This window comes from Cynocephalus volans, chromosome 4, assembly GCF_027409185.1.
Source record: "Cynocephalus volans isolate mCynVol1 chromosome 4, mCynVol1.pri, whole genome shotgun sequence".
Lineage (NCBI taxonomy): Eukaryota > Metazoa > Chordata > Mammalia > Dermoptera > Cynocephalidae > Cynocephalus > Cynocephalus volans.
Window position 1 is genome coordinate 49,724,113 of NC_084463.1, and position 17,161 is coordinate 49,741,273.

The window sequence follows — 17,161 nt, forward strand, 5'->3', positions numbered from 1 at the left end:
GAAATTTCAGAAATAATTATACTTAGATTTTATCATAAGAATGTAACTCTCGCTTAAGGAGAGGTTATACTTTAGATAATGAGCCAGTTTGACCAACTTAGCTTTTCACTAATTGGACTTTGGAATGTCACATTTTACTGATGTTACTAATTTCCATTGTTTAAATATACTTATCCATAGATAACTTTTGTAATGCTGCCCATGTCCTTGTGTCCCTTTGTAATGATTGAATCTACTGAATTTTCTCATGAAACTTACACGGCTTTACAACAAAAAACAAAAGCAAACTTTGAATGAGGGCTGTGCACCCAGTTTTCTCCTTCTAACAAAGGAGTTGCTGGGGCGCAGACCCTATGGACTTCTCATCGCATTCATGGTGCTTTGAGTAATCCTTTTCTTTGTCTCCGTTACACAGTGGCAAGTGGAACATGCTCTCACCACTTCTATTTATCACGGAAACAAAGATGCTGCCAGGGTAAATAGGCACAAAGGAAAGTAATCCAGATTTTAAAGAGCATACACTCACAACTCCCCCAAAAGACATGCAAAATCACATAGACTGTGTCACCACATATACAAGTGGGTGCACTTATACACACACAAAACTCACTAACCCTTAGAGGTAACAGACAAAGGATGCCAAGAAATGCTCAGAGACACACACACAGTCCAGGCCTCTGCACTATTCAACACCTTTCTCTCCCTCTTTAGAAATAACCACCATCTGACACATTGTGTATTTTACATCCACCCCTCATCTCTTGTCTCCTAGAATGCCAGCTTCAAGTGAACAGGGATATTTGTTCAGTTTTATTCACAGTGGCACCTACTGGAAGGGCTTTTACACAGAAGAGAAGCACTTGATAAATCACTGAGCTCCAACTCACGCACAGGTTTTACACAAACCTCATCATAGACCCATATTCACTCAATTTGCACAGAGTGAACTGTTCTCATTCCAATCCCACGGGGCAGAGAGGTATGTCTTGAACCCCAAACCAATTCCCAAGGGTGGGTTTGCCTAAATGAGTTGAAAATGTAGGTCCACACAAAACCATGCACAGGGATGTTGACAGCAACATTGTTCATTATTTTCATAACTTGGAAGCAACCAACATGAAGATGTGTTCACCAAAGTTGGAGGTACAAAATTAACACACAAACACAACTGTACTTCTATACACTTGCAATAAAATATCTGAAAATACAATGAAGAAAATAAATTTATTTACAACAGCACCCAAAGAATAAATACATAGGAAGAAATTTTTTAAAAGTACAAAATTTATACTCTGAAAACTACAAACCTTTTGGAAAAAGCCAAAGATCTAAATAAATGGAAAACCATCCCATGTTCACAGATCGGTAGGCTTAATATTATTAAGATGGCAATACTCCCCCCAAAAATGTACGATTCAATGCAATCTTTATCAGAATGCTAGTAACTACAGAAACTAAAAGCTGATGCTGAAATCCATATGAAATCACGAGGGACTCAGAATACAACATGAAAAAGGGCAAATTAGGAGGACTCACACTTCAGAATTTTAAAATCTGCTACAAAGCAATGGTAATCAAGATACTGTAGTAATGACACAGGAAAAGTCATTTAGATAATAGAATACAAAAGAGAGTTCAGGGATAGAGAGGTCAGCAGAATGACAAAGTTAGCTGCCCCAAACACCTGTTCTTAGACAGAAATATGGAAAAACAAAAACTATCAGAAACAAACTTTTCTTTTTCTTTTCTTTTCTTTTTCTTTTTTGAATGGTAAGGGGATAGCAGCCCCTTGCACGGCATCATCTGCACCACGCTCAGCCAGTGAGCACACCAGCCATCCCCATATAGGATCTGAACCCACGGCCTCGGCACTACCAGCGCCACACTCTCCCTAGTGAGCCATGGGGCCAGCCCAGAAACAAACTTTTCAAAACTCTTAAAGATTTACAGAACCATGTGGATGCAAAAGAGAGAGAGGGAGAGAGAGAGAGAGAAATGGTGAGAAAGTTTTGTGGAGTTTTCACTTGTCCTTCCTTGTTCCAATCTCTCCCTGATTTGGTGCCAGTCCCTAAGACAACAGCCCTAACTCATACTGTGGAGCCCTTGTCACTGGTTCCAGATATAGCAGAGCAGATCTTACTTGCAAATTATTATGTTTGTATGTTATAATCTGTCTGGGGGTAACAAAGGATCTGAAACAAGGCTTGATTTTCTGTTTTGACAAAGTTAGAAGCCAATCAGTGTGGAAAACTGAGCGATCTAGATAATCTTCTTCATCTTCTTCTCCTTCCCTTTTTCTTTCCCTTTTTTCTTTTCTTTCTTTCTCTTTCATTTTTCATTCTTTTTTTCACCCTTTCATTCTTTCTCTTTTTTAGCACCTGACATTCAAGAAAATCTCTGTGAAAACATTGGCTACACACACCTAAAAAAATCAAAGACTTACAGTGACTACACACAACATGTAATACAGTCTCTACAGAAATACTTTTGAAAAGTCACTAAACAAATGGACAATTACAGCTTTCAATAAACAACAGTAGCAAACACAAGTGTCAAGTTAGGCCATCCTATCACTTGGGACATCATCTCACCCCCATCTGGCTCACTGAAGCAGTCAATGACCACCCTCCCTGGAGACCCTGCACTCTGCCCCCAGCCCCACCTTGTGTCCAAAGTGAACTTTGCTTGGCAGGTTTTTGCACCACATTACTGGTGTGGGTTTCCCTTGTTTTTTGGGACACCTTTTCTTTCTTCACAAATCTGAGAGACTCCAGAGGACAGAAATAATTTCTGTCATTTCGTCTCAATACCAGCATCTGATTGGCTGAAACCAGTTTGTCTACAAGGAATAAAACTGGGGTTAGGGAAAGAAAAGGTTAATGTCCAAGGGGTTATGTTTTTAGGTGAAGGGCAGGCCAGGAGATTCCCACCAGTGCCAGGACATCCAGTTGCTCCCCTGTGAAGCTCCATCTACCCCCACACATCAGACTGTCCTCTGAGAGGATATGACCCAGAGGCTGATGTCCACTGAACACTCCAACAGACACAGCAGCTGTGGGCACCTTCTGTCAGCCACAGACAGTTTTGGAACACAGGACAGGAGGATAGGAGTGTGGCTGAGGACACACCATTCTGTCAAGTTTTCACAGAGGAACCTCAATCAAAAAGATATTTTGATAAGGTGCCTAACGAAGATAACATGAGGAGAGGCACAAAGATTTTTTATAGTAGAGTGGGAGGTAAATATTCTGTTTCTTCTCATGTGAAATGTTCAAAAACAAACAAACAAACAAACAAAAACCAAACAATATTTTAAGGAGCCATCAATTGCTCTGTAAAAATATGATGAACAATTAAAATACAGTGTGTTCAAAATGTACAAGGACAAATAGTTGACAATGTTGTGAATTAGAGACAAGAAGTTGGCTTCAGGAATGTGGAGAAGGAACTGGAAATTTAGGGTTTTACTGCAAGCCCTAGAAGAGGGTAGGCTGAGGGGACAGGGGACTGGATTTGAGACTCTGCTTTCCATACATTTGAAAAAGGCAGGGGGAGGCCAGCCCCACTTTGGAGTGTTAATTAAAACTAGGCAATAAGAGCGAAGGGGCTGTAGGTCCCTAAGGAAACTGAAATCTAACTCACACGCATTTCTCGTAAATTACTAATTTAGAGAAAAATAAAATTTAGGCTTAAGCAACCAGGAACCACAAATTAACCTCTAATTACACGACCAGAAAATTTCCACCCAAATGGTGCAAATAAGGAGACTACACCTTTGCACCCAATCAATTATTTGCTGTTTTGCTTGCACTCACACCTTACAAATGTTTTTCCTTAAGACCCTCCCGTGGACCCCAAAACACATACCACGGCTGGTGCTTCCCAATCATAAATCACTGTTTGCTTAAATAAACTCTCCAACACTTTAACATAGCCTCAGTTTAATTTTTAACAGTAGAAAGGAGGGACTGGAGAGCCCAGGGACTGCATCTTCTTCTGTCCCAGAGCGCACACCGCGTGGAGATTCTCCAGATGACCCTCCCGCTGTCACCGCAATCTGAAGAGACGCGGGGCGCTGGCGCGGAGCTGCCCACAGAGGGCTCCGGGCTCCCAAAGTCGCCATGGGGGGATGAGACAGAACACCCACGGGATCTCGGCCGCCACCCAGTGCCCACACCGTGGCCGTAGGGGACCAGTTCCGACCAGCCCCCTTCCGTGACGGAGGACCCTCCCCATACACCCATCATTTCCCAGCATCCAGACTGTCCTTGCTTCCTCCCCGAGGATCTCCCAGTCCCTGAAGGTCACAGGGCGACAGAGGCCATGGCGTAGTCACCTGGGCCTCCCGGAGCAGAGAACAGGGAGCTGTGGAGACCCGCGGAGCTCCGCCAGCGCCAGAGACAGAAATCCCACCAGACTGTGGAAGGCCGCCCCCTCCTCCCTGGCTGTTCCCTGATTGGACAGAGCTTCAGGCCCCACCCCTCTCAGGCCTAGAGTGGCAGGAGGTAAGCGCAGACACATTGCTGAATGAGGCAGAGTGACAGGTTTTGGGCTGAAGCCCTTTTCAGGCAGGGCTTCCTCCCTGCTGTGGGATCTGACCCTGCCAGAGGAGACACTGGCATGTGACCTTGTATATTAAGTTATGTTCATTTATGACATATATGTATATTTGAATATATCTACGTGTACACACACACACACACGTTATTGACAAGTGGAAACAATGTGATGACAATTATTTTACCATTTAAGATTTTATAACCTTCCTGGCCTCTTATGTTCTGAGGAGGCAGCCTGAGCTTTGAAAAGGGAGGCGGTCATCTGAGGCAGCAATGTCCAATAGAAATAAAACGTGATCCACGTGTGTAATTTTAAATTTTCTAGTAGCCGCATAAAAGAAAATCAAAAGAGACAGATAAAACTGATTGTAATAATTTGTTTAACTCAAAATATTATCATCTTAATATGTGAGAAATATGAAAATATTAATGAAGTATTTCCTTTTTCTGGTACTAAATCTTCAAAACTCGCTCAGTATGTTATGCTTCCAGCACATCTCAATTCAGACCATCCACATGCCAGGTGCTCAGTAGCCACACGTGGCCAGCAGTTGCCACATTGCAAGTGCAGCTCTGAGAGCTCTGATGTTCCTGATATCAGGGGGGTGAAGGAAATGAAACCCCCTCTAGGTAAGAGGTGAGGGAACACCTGCTTCCCACCAACATCTCTCCTCAGGCCCAAGGGTGGGAGAGGTGGTGCCCAGACAGAGAGCAGAGGGCTGCAAGCAGGAAGTGTCTAAAGAGAAACCACTGCTTGCCATCTGCTGCTTGGTGTGGGCCCATTTACCTTCCTAATGATCAGACAGCAATGCAATAAAAATGGGTCCCAGAACGAAGAAACACCGTGTTCTAAGATCTATCCATACCCTTGTCCCTCTGAGTTTGGATTCGGAGGGGAAAGATTAAAGGCAAACTTCTTAATTTACTATTTGTCCTTGGCCCTAAATAAACATCTAAGAATGTTAAAACCTAGCAGATGATGCCAAGAATGAACTTGTTGTACCTTAAAACAAAACAAAACACTGCTGTTATTTTGAGATATTGAGTTAGAAGTTTTGTGCAAATATGTAATATTTAGAAATTTGTGCATATATCAAAATATATGCACAAAGCATTCACGTAAAGCTCTATGCACGACTACAAAGGGAACCCACTTGTGTAACCACCAAATAGAACCAGCCTGACTCATGCATCTCAACAATCACTTTCTCCCACCCTCCTCCCCAAAGTAGCCAAGATCTTAACAGCTAACAGTAGAGATCAACTCTGTCTTTTATACAAGTGTTTTATTAATGAGCATTTTATCAGCACCGCACTCTCCCGAGTGAGCCACAGGCCGGCCCTTATTAATGAGCATTTTAAACATACAAAATAAACAAAATAGTATAATAGACCTGTCACCCAGCCTCAACAGCTAAGCATGTGGCACTTTGCTTTCACCTATACTTCAACCCAATCTCCATCCCTACATTTTTACATACATTTTTAAAAATTGAAACATGATTGTACATATTTGTGAGTTACAGAGTTGAATATCAATACCTGTGTACAATATGTGATGACAAAATCAACATAATTAGCACACTTATATTATAAAACATAATTATTCTTTGTCTATTAACTAGTTTCATGCTAAAGCTCCTCCCTCCTCCCCCTTTCAAGCCTCTAGTAACCTCAATCCTGTTCTCCTGAAAGATGAACACATTATTGTAATTGTTTTCTTCTTTTTCTTTTTTTAATATTTATTTATTTTTTATTAGCTCCCACTTATAAGTGAGCATATGCATTATTTCTTTTTCTGTGCCTGGCTTATTTCATTGAACATAATTTTCTCCAGGCTCATCCGGGCTGCAGCAAATGACAGAAGTTCATTCTTTTCTATGGCTGAGTAGTATTCCATTGAGCATATATGCCATATTTTCCTTATCCACTTGTCTGCTGATGGAAATTTAAGTTGATTCCAACTCTTGGCTATTGTAAATAGAGCTGTGATAAACATGGGAGTGCAGGTATCTTTTCAACATGATGATTTCCATTTTGGGGGGTATATACCTTGCTAGATCATCAGGCAGTTCTATCTGTAGTTGTCTCAAGAACGTCCATACTATTTTCCATGGTGGCTGCACCAATTTATAGTCCCACCAACAGTGTAGAAAGGTTACTTTTTCTCTGCCTCCTTGCCAAAATTTCTTATTCTCTGTCTTTTTGATGATAGTCAGACTAACTGGGAAGAGATGATATCTCAGTGTGGTTTTGATGTGCATTTCCATGATGATTAGTGCTGTTGCGCATTTTTTCACGTACCTGTTGGTTATCTGTATGTCTTCCTTCAAGACATGTCTATTCAGCTCCTTTGCCCATTCTTTAAAAATGATTTGCTTGTTATTTTACTGTTATTTCAGTTCATTTTATATTCTGGATATTAATACCTTGTTCGATGTATAATTTTTGTTGATTTTGGTATATGGCAGGAGGTACAGGTCTAGTTTTATTCTTCTAACATGGATATCCAGTTATACCAGCATCATTTATTGAAGAGGCAGTCCGTTCCTTAATGTGTATACTTGGTGCCTTTCTCAAAGATCACTTGGCTATAAACATGAGTTGATTTCTGAGTTCTCTATTTTGTTTCATTGGTCCCTCTGTCCATTTTTATACCAGTGGCATGCTGTTTTGGTAATTATAGTTTTGTAGTATAATTTGAAGTCATGTAGTGCAATACCTCTGACTTACATACTTACTTACCTACATTATTTATTTATTTATTTATTTATTTATTTATTAATTAATTATGTTCTCAGGATTGCTTTGGGTATTCGGGATCTGTTCTTGTTCCATGTTGTCTGGAGCCATAGAGCCCGGCTGTTGCCTAAGAGCCTTCCTGTCCAGACCCATAGAGCAGGGCTATTGCCTCGAGGCCTCAGAGCCTTGTTTGCTGCCTTGATTGCTGTTATCTTCCATCACTCCCCCTCGTGTGCACTATGGGTGTGGGATACTTTGCAACTGGACATAGATAACAGGGGAATCTTCCATTTACTGGAACAACCCACCCTGCGGTTTTCTCAGTAAACCATCTGCTGCTCATTTCCTTATCTGCTGATTCCCTCCTGCTGGCTATATAAGCTGTGACCTTCTGGCTAATAAACGAGACTTGAACAGAATACCATCTTGTCTCCATTTCTCTCATCTCTTGTCCCATCCAATTTCCACTCCCCCCTCCAGGGTCTGCGTTGAATACCCTGAGGGTCAGAGCACCATGTAACTCTCAATTCTATCACCTTTTCTCCATCTCAACACACACACAGGCTAACTACATGAGGAGATGGATACATTACATAGCCTGATCATGGTGATCATTGCAAAATGTATACATACATCAAAACAACATATTGTACTCCTTGAATGTATATAATTTTTATTTGTCAATTATACCACACTAAACCTGAAAAAATTAAAATAAGCAAAATCAACCCAACAAGTTTTTATGTTAAAATATATGTATTACAAATATATGTAGGCAAGTAGACTTGTTTCTTGGGGACTGGGAAGGATTCATGTGAAAAACATAATTTTTAAAATATTCATAAATTTTAGTAGCTTAGATTTTAAATGTCTAGTATTTTTAAAAGTGAAAAGATAGATGGAAGCTTGGCAGGAGAATGGAGAAGAGCTAAGAAGATAATATCCAAAAAGCAAATTACAATTCCCTGCAAAAAATTACATCTAGAAAAGAGAAAATATCCCATGAAATTATAAAATGATGTGCATTTGACAAAGACAAAGAAAATAACAACTTAAATTGAAAAGAGAGGCTATTTCTCCCATCAGGAAGTTAAACTACATTGTATCAAATATATAATATGTTCACATGAGGAGCCTCACATATTGTGGATGGGTTGTAAATAAGCCTGGACCATTCTATTGAAATGGAGATGTATGGCCAGCTCCATGGTGGTGTGACGAGTTCAGTTGCTCTGCTGCTCACAAAATGGTCCCACATATGGAGTTTAATGATCTACGATTGCTTTAAGTGTTTAATAAATTTAACTTGGATTTGTGTTTTGAAAGTTGTCTGATGAGAAAATGTGGCATATTCCAGAAGGCTTAGAACCTGGGGTCATGCACAGTTTGATCTCCCACTGCCTCACGGGCATGGCTCTTGGCCCCCTGCTCTTCTGTAACCTGGTGCTAATAAGCCTTTCCTATTCCCCCTTTGTTCATGACTGATGCTGCCCTCAGCTCCAGGCAATGTCTGGGTGTGGGCACACTGACTGTTGGGGTCATTTGTGCACATCTTCCATGGCATCATGGGGTGGGCCATGATGTCTTCTCACCTAAGCCAGAATTTACATTTTTCTTCCCATTATTAAATGCTTAATAATTCATGAGCAAGTTGTTCTACCTGGGGCCTCCAGCTTGTTCTTATTTTTTTAGCTCCTCAATGTGTAATGTTGTGTCAGGCCTTAAAAACTAATGCCACCTTAAGTGACATTACAAGCGGTGCCATTATGGGCCCACAAGGGCATATTAATGTGGCAGTCTAGGATGGCACCAGGAGGAAGTAGGGTGGGGGTGTCTGTGGGAACCTTGCCTTAGCCCTTATTGGCCAAATACGTGCTTCCACGCTCGAGGTTGCAATAGCTAGGCATTGAGACAGGATGCATGCTCTCTTGACCTTTAAGCTGATAAGATTATGTAAAACACCTCCTTCCCCCATTTGCCTTTAAAAGCAAGTGCTTGTGTGCTAATAAATGGAACTTCTCGACAGAACCCACCACAGAATCTGAGTGTCCTTTAACTGGGCTGTTTTTGGGGGGCCGGCGGCTGTGCTCACCTCTCTTCACGGCTCTCTTCCCCGTCTCCTTCCAAGGGGGACAGGAGGGAAAGAGGAATCCCGGGCCATTCATTCGCCCACCAAAAATGACGAGGCTAGGGATGTTCGGGTCAGCAGGCAGTGGACCCGACAATGTTGCATTGTTTGAGTTTTTCTTCTTTTCTGATGTAGGTGTTTATTGCTATACAACTTCCCTCTTAGAACTGCTTTCAGTGTATCCTATAGGAACAGGGATTTTGTTTTCATTTTCTATTGTCTCCAGGAATTTTCTTATTGCCTTTTTTATTTTCTTTCTTGACCCATTCATTGATTTGGAGCATATTGTTTAATTTCCATGTATTTTTTATGGTTTCTAGTAACCCTTTTTTTTATTGATTTCTAGCTGTATTCTAATGTGGTTAGACAAGATATTTGGTATAATTTCAATTTTACAAAAATTTCTTAGTATTTGTTTTGTCCTATCATATGGTCTCTTCTAGAGATTGTTTCATGTGCCACTGAGAATATGTACTCTGCACCTGTTGGATGATATTTTGTAAATGTCCATTAAAGTCAGTCAGCCTGTACTAGAGGTTAATTCTAAGGTTTTCTGGTTAAGTTTCTGTCTGGATGATCTGTCTTTGGCTAAAAGTGCGGTATTAAAGTCTCTAAATATTATTGAGTTTAAGTCTATGTCACCTTGTAGGTCTAATAGTAATTTGTCATATAACTGAGTGCTCCAGAGTTAAGTGTTGATGGAGTTTGGATGTGTTGATGAGTTTGGATCCCCTCCAAAACTCATGTGCAAGTTTGATCCCCAATGTGGCAGTGTTGGAAACTGATTGAGTCATGGGACTGGATCCCTCATGAATAGATTAATGCTCTCCCTGGGGGAGGGGGCATTAATGAGTGAGTTGTTGCTTTATTAGTTCCCATGAAAGCTCATTGCTTAGAAAGACACTGGCCCCTTATCTCTCTCTCTTGCTTCCTGTTGCCATGTGATCTGCTTGAACCCACTGGCGCCTGCCACTTTCCACCATAAGTAGAAGCAACCTGAAGCCCGTGCCAGATGCAGCTGTCCCAGAATCAGAAGCCAAATAAACCTCTTTCCTTTATAAATTACCCAGCCTCAGTTATTTCTGTTATAGCAACACAAAACAGACTAAAACAGAAAATTGGTACCAAAGAGTGGGGTGTTGCTAAACAGATATCTGAAAATGTGGATGCAGCTTTGGAACTGGGTAATGGGCAAAGGTTGGAGGAGTTTGGAGGACTTAGAAGGAGAGAAAAAGATGAGGGAAAGTTTGGAATGTCTTAGAGACTTATGTGATGGCGAGCAGAATGCTGATAGAAATATGGATAGTAAAGGCCATGTAGATGGTGAGGTCTCAGGTAGAAATGAGGAACTTATTGGGAACTGGACAAAAGATAACCCTTGCTACACCATTGTAAGGAACTTGGCTGCATTGTGTCCATGCCCTTGGACTTGTGGAAGTTGCAACTTAAGAGTTGTGAACCAGAGCATTTGGTCAAAGAAATTTCTAAGCAGCAAAGCATTAAGGAAGCTGCATGGTTGCTTTTAAGAGCCTATTCTGACTTATGGTGGCAAAGTCATGATGTAAAGCCAGAATTTAAAAGGGAAGCAGAGCATAAAGTTTTGGAAAATTTGCAGCCTGGCCATGCAGTAAAGAAGTAGAGAGACAGAGAACAATGCAAGTGTGAAGCAGATAAACTGGTTGCTAAAGACATTATCTTGGCAGTGAGGCAGTGAGATACTAATAGCAGAGAAAATGAGAGGAAAGCCCTGCAGGAATTTCAGAACTCTGGAAGGGTGCCCACCCATCACAGACCCTGAGGCCTAGAAGGACTGAGTTATCCTGGAGGATAGACCTGGGGCACAGCTGCCCTCAGGATCCTGCTCCCTGCGTCCCAGCTGCTCTAGCTGGAATAGCCCCAAGTGCGATTTGTGCAGCAGCCCTGGCGAGTAGAGGCCTAAAACCTCGGTGGCGTCCATGCTGTGTTAAGTGTGCAGCTGGCAGGATGTGAGAGCAGTGGTGTCATAGCAGCCTCCACCCAGATTCCAGAGAATGTATGGAAAAGCCTAGAAGCCCAGGCAGAGACCTACCACAGGAGCAGTGCCACCACAGAGGCCATCTACTAGAGCAATGCCAAGCAGAAAAGTGGGGTTGGAGCCACCACAGAGAACCCTCACCAGGGAAATGTCTAGTAGAATCAATGCAGCAGGGCTGCTGCCAGAACACCGGAACTTCAGGGCCATTGGAAATGTGCAACGCAATCCTGGAAAAGCCATTGGCACCAGCATGGCCCACTGGGCTGTGCCTGGCAGAGCTGTGGTAACAAGGCTACCTGATGCTTTGGGTACTCAGATACCCTTTTGTGCCCAAGATGCAGGGCTTGGAGTCAAAGAACATTATTTTGGATCTTTAAGATTTACTGCCTGCTCTACTGGGTTTCGGACTTGTTTGGGATCAGTTTTTCCTTTCTTTTCGCCTATTCCTCCCTTTTGGAATGGGAATGTGTACCCAATGCCTGTTCCACCATTGTACCTTGGCAGCAGATAAATTTGGTTTTGTTTTTCAGGGTCACAGCTGGAAGGACTTTTGCTTTTGGTCTCAGAGGAGACTTTGGACTTTTAAGTTGATGCTGGAATAAGCTAAGACTTTTGGGACTGTTGGGATAGAATGATTGTATTTTGCATGTGAGAGGGACATGAGTTTTGGGGGGCAGGGGTGGAATGATGGAATTTGGATATGTTGTCCCCTCCAAAACTCATGTGGAATTTTGATCCCCAATGTGGCAGTGTTGGAAACTGATAGAGTCATGGGGGCAGATCCCTCATGAATGGATTAAGGCTCTCCCTGGGGGAGATGGGATTAATGAGTGATTTGTCACTCTATTAGTTCCCACAAGAGCTTGTTGCTTAAAAAGACCATGTCACCTTATCTCTCTCTCTTGCTTCCTGTCACCATGTGATCTGCTTGTACCTGCCAGCTTCCTGCTACTTTCCACCATTAGTAGAAGTGCCCTGAGGCCCGTGCCAGATGCAGCTGTCCCAGAATTATAAGCCAAATAAACCTCTTTCCTTTATAAATTACCCAGCCTCAGGTATTTGTTATAGCAACACAAAATGGACTAAAACACGTGTGCATATATTTTCTTGTTGAATTGATCTTTTTATCATTATATAATAACCTTCCTGATCTTTTCTATTTTTAAGTTTCCTAAGCTTGAAGGATATATTATCTGAGATAAGTATAGCTGCTCCTGCTCTTTTTTGGTTTCCATTTCCATAAAATATGTTTTCATCACTTCACTTCCTGAGTGTGTCTTTATAGGTGAGGTAAGTTTTTCTGCACACCATATTGTGGACTCTTGCATTATAATCCATTCAGCCACTTTGTGTATTTTATTTTATTACTTTAATTTATCGATAGTCAATGTAGTGATTCTTGTGTTCCTTTACCAATTCCTCTCTTTTCCCTCTCCCCCCTCCCCCATCTTCATTTTCTCTTCACTTGTCTTAACAAGCTCAAGGAATTGTTGTGATTGTTGTGTCTTCTTCCCCGCCAACCCCTGCCAACTGCTCATTTCTATATTTATTGATTGATTTTTAGCTCCCACAAATAAGTGAGAACATGTGATATTTCTCTTTCTGTGCCTAATTTATTACACTTAATACAATTTTGTCTAAGTCCATCCATGTTGCTGTGAATGGTAGCATTTCATTCTTTTTATAGTACAGTAGCATTTCATTGTGTAGATATGCCACATTTTCCTTATCCACTCATCTGATGATGGACATTTGGGCTGGTGCAACTCTTGTCTATAGTAAGTAGTGCTGCAATAAACACTGGAGTACAGGTAGCCCTTTGACATAATGATTTCCATTCCTCTGAGTATATTTTAATTAAGGCATTCAATCCATTTGTATTTAGGATTATTATTGATATACACGGAGTTGTTACTGCCATTTTATTATTTTTTTCTGGTGATTTTGTAGGTTATTTTGTCATTTTTCCCATGCTTACTGTCTTTCTTTGTGGTAAAGTGGTTTTAAATAGCATTACATTTTGATTTCTCACTACTTTTAGTATGTCTCATAAGCTTTTGTGTTGTGGTTACCATGAGGCTTACAAAAATCATGTTACAATTGTAAGAAATTTATTAGAGTAGTAACAACAAAAACATAGCAAACTCTATGCTTTGATGGATTCCTTTGCTGGAGACATATTTATCTGTTATTCGTCAATCTTTTACTTCTATTGCTTGTAATAAATACTGGAGGCTTTTTCTAAAGAAATTAATCAATAAAAATGAGAAAAAATGATTCTGAATTGCAAAATTTTATTTAAAAAAAGCAAAGCTTTACTTTAATGCTCAAAATATAATTCTGTATATAAAAGATATCCTGTGGAATTCAACTAAAAATCCTCAAAAATAAATGTGTTCAGCAACGTAGCAGGTTATGAGGTCAATATAAAAAAGTCAATTGTATTTCTATATACTAGCAATAAACATTCTGGAAACATAACTAAGAAAATGATACCACTGGAAATAGGATCAAAAAGAATGAAAACCTCTGGATAAAATTTTAGGAATGTAAGTGTTCTAATTTTATACTGAACACAACCAAATATAATGAAAGGACAAAAACACAAATTTTAAAATGTAGTAATGATTTGGATATTCCCTTACCAGCAGTTTCCTGTGATTTTTTAGAGCCTAGGGTTGTTAGGAGTGAAGGCACCTTGTACTTGGTCATGAGAGTTGAGGTGGAGAAGAGGTGATAGAACTGAGAAATATGTGAACTAATTCACATATTTGTGTGACTATGAGAGGATACGGGACCAATCTGTTTTCCAAATACCTAGATTGTGATACTTGGAAAACCTTTCTTGGTAGTTATGAGAAGAAACACACACACACACACACACACACACACACACACACACACACACACACACACAAGGGATTTCCCCCAGTTTTTAATTTTCTGTGTGTTGTTTATTGGCTTTGTTTTTGTTGCAAGAGCAGGAAAGCATTTTGTGTTTGAGGAGTCAAGTTTGAGAAACATCAGACAACCAAGAATAGAACTCTTGAGATATAAAGAAGATCTGGATGAAGTGAGGATAAAATCCAGAACCATCATTAATCTTTGAGCACAGGTGATGCTGTCTAGCAAGAAAACACCAATAAGAACAAATACCAAGTCTTGGACATGGGGTCATTTAAACTTTTAATTCTGAACTCCCAATGGGGACTAAAAAGAAGGGCAAGAGAGTATGAAGAGAAAACAGGGACACCAGTGTTACTGAAACCTCGGAGGAGTTTCAATGGCTACTGAGAAATATATAATAAGTCGAGGACTAAGGAGCATCTTCTGGATGGAGACAGGAAGCCATTGCTGACCTGAATGAGCTACAATTAAGTTCTCCACACTCCCATGAGGAGCAGACCATGAAGAACACCACTTCTTGACATTGGCTTTTTTTTTTTAACCAAAATTAAATAAGGGTTTCATTTCCATCTCTAGCATTTGAGCGCAAATTTTGCTCCAGCCATTGTGGATACAACTGCCACAATGTGGTTTCTGCTCTCCATCTTACTTACAAGGGCCTAAAAAATACAGTAACTAAGACTATTATAAGGTTTTAAAATATATTCTCAAGGAAACATAGACTGGTATGGAGGTACTCAAAGTCATATGATTTTATAACTATCTGTAAGAAAACATCTTCAGCAAACATCATTACTTCTGAAAAGGAATGTAGCAGCCCTAATACAATAAGGAACAATACCGGTTAAGTTTGATAACTAATCAATCAACACAGTCCTGGAATTCCAAGTTAATATAAAATCACAAACAAATTAAGGGTCTAAGTGTTTTCAGATGACAGTTACCTTGTTACAAAAGGCACATGCATGAACCTTAAGAGAAACAAGATGGGTAAAACAGGACCTCTTCTTCAGAATCTTAACTCATGCAGTTATGGGACCATAGTCTATAGGAGGAAAAGTATCAGTGTTCAGTGGGGAAATGGAGTCTCTTCAATTTTAAACTTTATCACTGTTGTGTTGGAGGGCATTTGATATCAATTTAAATAAATTAGTTAAAAATGACAGAAGAGCCCTGAGTCAAAGAAAATATTTGGAAACTGGAACTTCCTGTCTGGACAAGATGACAAGAACCATTTTTCCTCCTCCTATCTACTAAGTTCAACTATAAACTATGGAATTTGCCTAAGAAACACCCATAGGAGAACTCTGGAAGGCTGTAGAAATAAATAAACAACAGAGTGCCAGGATGTCATTATACTCTCACCAATCAGGAGAAGGAGACCTTCCTGATGTTTTCTAGAATGTGGCAACAGAAGGTAGTCAGGTAGGGTCATTTCTCCCTGGACTCAACCTGATTTCTGTGACAACAAATAGTGACTACAATCCCCTTCCCCAGGCCCAGCTTGACCTGAGCTACATAGATTCAGAGCCCTGGGGGCAATTAGCAGGCAGTGAGTCTGTTCTCTTTTTTTCCCGTATAGATGCTAAGGCAGCCAGGCAGCTCCTGCAAAGACCCACCACAACCAGTGAATTATTCCAGGAAGATGTACATTCACACGTATGTCATAAGATACTATTACTGCCTGCTGCTCTTCAGGAGAAATATGCTTAGGGACCGTGGATATGGTCCCCATGTAAAAAGCTTACAGATTATAAAATCTGTTCCCAGAAAGCCTGAGTTGTTGGAGCAGGATTGAGAAGTGCAAGGACCCAGGAACTATAACCTCTGGGAGAATCTGCTCCCATCATCTCTGACACACTAGCAGAGTCATTCATTCTGCTGTTGTCACTCTCTGCAGCTCATGTTTTGTTCTGAGATTCAGGGATGGTGTTTTTACACTGTTTGAAAAACAGCAGAGCCCAGCTGTGAAGAGCAGAGATGCCAAGCCTGAGAGAAGAGAAAATGGCACATAGGGACCTAGGAAGCCTTTTCATACTCCATATGCAAAAAAGGGCTTCTGAAAGACCAGTAGGCCAGCTCTGATTGTATAATCTTATTAGTGGCCATCAGCCAATAAGAAAATGAAATATTGAGACTTCAAGAGTACTTGCCAAAGACCTCTAACTACAGCATATTCATCTTCAGAGAGTTCATTTTCATGTTTTTCAACTTTTTAAAATTATCACTAAGTCCAACAAATAAAATTACACACATGTGGAATACTAGAAAATACAATTATATAACCATAATCACAAACTTTATAATATGTCCATGACTCATCTCATTTGGATTTACTCTTTCACCACTCCAGCTCTAGACAATTTTTAATGTCTTTCCTGTGTCTATAGATGAGCCTTTATAAAAATATCTTAAGTGCAAAAATAAATTATGTAGTTTCTTTAGGTCTAGTTTTTTTCACATAGCTGGACACTTGTTCAAGATCTTTCCTGCTAGAGCAGATATCATTACTATATCTGCTTTGACTGAAGAACAGTATTCTATGACACAGATACACCACATACATGTTACCTTCTCCTAGTAGATGAATATGTCTCATTTACTTTTGGCAATTATAAATAGAGCTGCTATGAGCATTCACATATGAGTCTTTGGTGATAAACTTATTTATTTATTTATTTGCATACACTTGAAAAAGAAATTTCTGAGTATTACGCTGATTCTAAATAATATTTTGAGAAACTGCCTAAATGTTTTTCAAAGTGCCTGCACTATTTTACATTCTCATTTACAATATGACAGTTCCATATT